This window comes from Vulpes lagopus, chromosome 8, assembly GCF_018345385.1.
Source record: "Vulpes lagopus strain Blue_001 chromosome 8, ASM1834538v1, whole genome shotgun sequence".
Classification (NCBI taxonomy): domain Eukaryota; kingdom Metazoa; phylum Chordata; class Mammalia; order Carnivora; family Canidae; genus Vulpes; species Vulpes lagopus.
In genome coordinates, this window is record NC_054831.1 from 80,906,197 (window position 1) to 80,909,683 (window position 3,487).

Sequence of the window (3,487 nt, forward strand, 5' to 3'; positions counted from 1 at the left end):
CCTTATGGGTCAGACACTGAGAATCTGGAGGAGGAAGGACGTCGACAGGCCCACATGTCCCCTAAGCCCTGTCCTGACTTCTGAATGGCCAGCGGAGGCTGCACCAGCCTCTTTCTGAGCTCTGCTTTGACATCCCCTTCTAAACAACTTCCAAACACATTTATTTATTCATTTGTGTTAAAACAAACTCTTGTATAAAAGCAGATCAAAGTCGAGTGGTCCAATTTATACAACAGATCAATGGGGGTGGGGGAGTGGGATGTGCAGCATTGCACCTGCCGGACCAACTCGCATCCTCTCCGCAGACCAACTCGATGCCTCTGCAGATTCTCAGCTTCCAGAGGCAGAACCATCATGTCGTCATTTGTTAGCAAGGAATGGGAAAAATACGACATGACGTATCTCTTCCAGGTCCTGAAGTAGTTGAAATGACCCCCACCCTGACCCCGAAACACAATATTTAGATCAAGTTCATTGGGACAATTAATTGCAAAACATAGGAAGTAACTTTGAAGAAAATAGAGTCACATGGACTTCCAGAGACTAAATATTCCAATAGCATTTTATTAGGAGGAGCAGGGAAGAACCACTAATAAAAATGCGTAGCAGCATTGCCTATATGGACATCCTGCAACAAGATCTCTGTCCCCCGGGCAGACATTTGGAGTTGCTTTTCCAGGAGCGATGGTGCGCCTTGCTGTGACCCAACAGTATACTTTTGCAAAGTGGTTGGCCAACATTCTGGAATGTAGTCTATGGCTTTTCAATGAATTCTTTCCTCTGAGCAAACAAGCTGGCTCGAGAGGTACTGCACACATGGTCACTTATTCCCATTAGCAACCCCAAACAAGCAAACGGCCCTACCCAAACAGTAGGAGAGGCTAGGTTATTTTTAAATGTGCTCAGTTTAACATGTTTCACAATTAGTGATTTCCCAACAACACAAAGAATTGTACAACCGTTAAAATTACACGAGAATTCAAAGGAAGGCAGACCAAGTAGGGAAAAAGGCAACAGAGGGCAAGTCACGTGTTATAAATGAATGAAAATAACAAATTCCTACTTAGAGAGACTATTTCCATTTTTGTCAAGTCCTAGTAAAAGCTAGTGGAGGAAGCAAAGAGTTATGAGTTTTGGTGAGGAATACATTCATCTCGTGTTTTTCTCCCAACAGGCTTCTTGTATTAAAAATATGTATGCTCCAAACGAGCTTTGAGGAATGTGTCTGTGAAGGCAGCCTGATTATAAAGCCCAGGAGATCGCAGCAAGCCAGGGACGAGGAGGTTTCTTGGTTTCCCAGGATGGCAGTGCCTGCTGAGTCGGTTCAAGTCAACAGGACGTGGCTGGAAATCCCACAGTCCCTGTCCCCATGTAAGGGGGGCGTCCCTAGATACGGAGGGGGGCGTCCAGCCCCAGCCACAGATGTCTCACACGGACATCCAGCATCACCAGTACAAAATGTTATCTGGTGGAAAACAAAAAGACATTTACATTAAGTCCACATTTTTATTTCTCAATTTTCAATCATTACCCCTGATTTTTACACAGGCTTTCCACAAGCCCTTTCCTCTGGATATCACCCAAAATCAGCAGTTCTCACGTAGTTCAAGGATAGGAACGGACCTGGCTTTTCACGCCTGACTTGGTCTCATGACAAAATAACCAACGAGCCAATGTTATGATGAGCCTTGCTTTATAAAGAGACTCGACAAGTATTACCTGAAGGAACCATCACTTACCTGTGAGATAGTCATTTCTCGAACCATCCCTTTCATCTATAAATGAGGAAATGAGTCAGCTTTGCTAAGTGTTACCTCATCATCGCTGCCTTGTTATTCAGAGGGAATAGGAGCACATTTTGTTACTCACACAAACCTGGGATCACCGAGTGTCCAGGGCCTGTTGTTACCTCCTCTTCAAACAACTACAGGTTCTGTTGTCAGAGATCTTAACTGTCTCTCTGGTTGGAAGAGCGCCCGGCCGGTCACAAGATTGCATGACTCATTGCAACTGCTCAACTTTAGCTAAGCACAGAGCTGAAAGACCGAAATCAGCTCTGTGATGTCATCTCTTTTCTATGTATCTTTAACATAGTTGAGATACAGGGGTTGTTGAGTAAGTCACAAAGCTTTCAAATGAGAAGAATGTGTCTCGAATGCTTAGGAAAGCAAACCATCTGGGGTTATGTTTGATTACAAACAGGAAACCTGCGCCAGGAATCCGGGTGTGTGGTCTTGGCCGACACAAAGTATTCCACAAGGTTTTTTAGGATCGCTGAGCTGGTCACCTGGGTTGGTCAAAGTTTAACCCAGCTGAAATATTTAGGGCTTTAATCACCCTTCCGTGTTCAGGACAGATTTGGGACGCGTCCTCACGTAGGATTATTTGAAATCTTCAAAAATAATGAGAGTTCCTAAATGTGTCTCGGAGTCAAGAAAAATAGAAAGTGTTTGCAAGTGTAGGGATTATCAGTAACATCTCTCTCTCTTTCTCTTTCTTTATTCTTTTACAATTAGTCAATGAGCAAGCATTGCTTGTATAGTGACAAATATTAAGTGGACGGGAATGTTTCCAGCTTCCTCAGACTTAGCTCCATAAGAGGTAAAAAAAAAAAAAACAAAAAAACCACCAAAACAAACTGAGTAAGTCAGTTGACAGCTACCTCCTATCTTGTTGCTACCTTTCACGGTGATGTAGTAAAACTGCATGACTCAAAATGAGATCACTGTTTACCTAACTGCACTAGGGCTCCCAGCAGAGCCTGTGTGAAAGGGGCTCCTCAGCCATCAGCTATTGTAACGCTAGCAACAATCTCTTCTAAGAACTTGAATCACTCCGTTCGGTAAAGGCCAGCCAAGACGAAGAACACACACAGGTCACTGTGCAGCCAAGATAAAGGAAGTATTTTTAATTAAGCTGATGATACCACTTCCTCGGGGTTGGCTTCAGCTGGAAGATTGGAGAACAAAGCAAGGCCAGGAACGTTGCGGCGTTTGGGGAAGGTTTGGTATCATGTGAAAAGTTATGTATCTTTCAAATTTAGCACATTATTGTTTAGCTTCCTTTTCCCCACCCCACCCCCCACCACCTGTATTGTCTGTTTGCTTGTGGGAGGTCCTATGAAAATATAGAAGTTTTGTCAGACTCTAAAGAGGAAGTCAAGTATTGTGATAAGATGACATATCACACTCCCTTACCCCCAACGCACACCACTTGTTTTTGAAGAAACTTGTTTCCCTGCTCATTGTTCCGCTGGTTTTGTGAGGGCTGGAGGGTCAAAATGGTGTATATCTGTCACTGAATTGTTCCTTAAAATATCACTTAAGTGAGAACCTTTCAACGCTCCACTCTGCAGCCAGAAGTCCTATGGACCCCCAGCACCCGGCCCCTGCGACAAGGCTGGTCACCGGAACTCTGGATGTCTGTGCCCATGTTGGGGTTTCTCCTGACCGTGGGCCTCCCTGCTCCATGTGCCGATTGGTGCCCT

General features: G+C 44.5%; 1 long non-coding RNA gene across 1 annotated transcript; it reads right to left on the bottom strand.

The window, feature by feature from the left end:
- Positions 1 to 544: 544 nt before the first annotated feature.
- On the bottom strand, positions 545 to 1,879 carry LOC121496509. The gene is made up of 2 exons (XR_005989258.1): positions 1,740 to 1,879; positions 545 to 1,465 (listed from the first exon to the last, which is right to left on the bottom strand). It is a non-coding gene; the product is annotated as an uncharacterized LOC121496509 (long non-coding RNA).
- Positions 1,880 to 3,487: the final 1,608 nt, after the last annotated feature.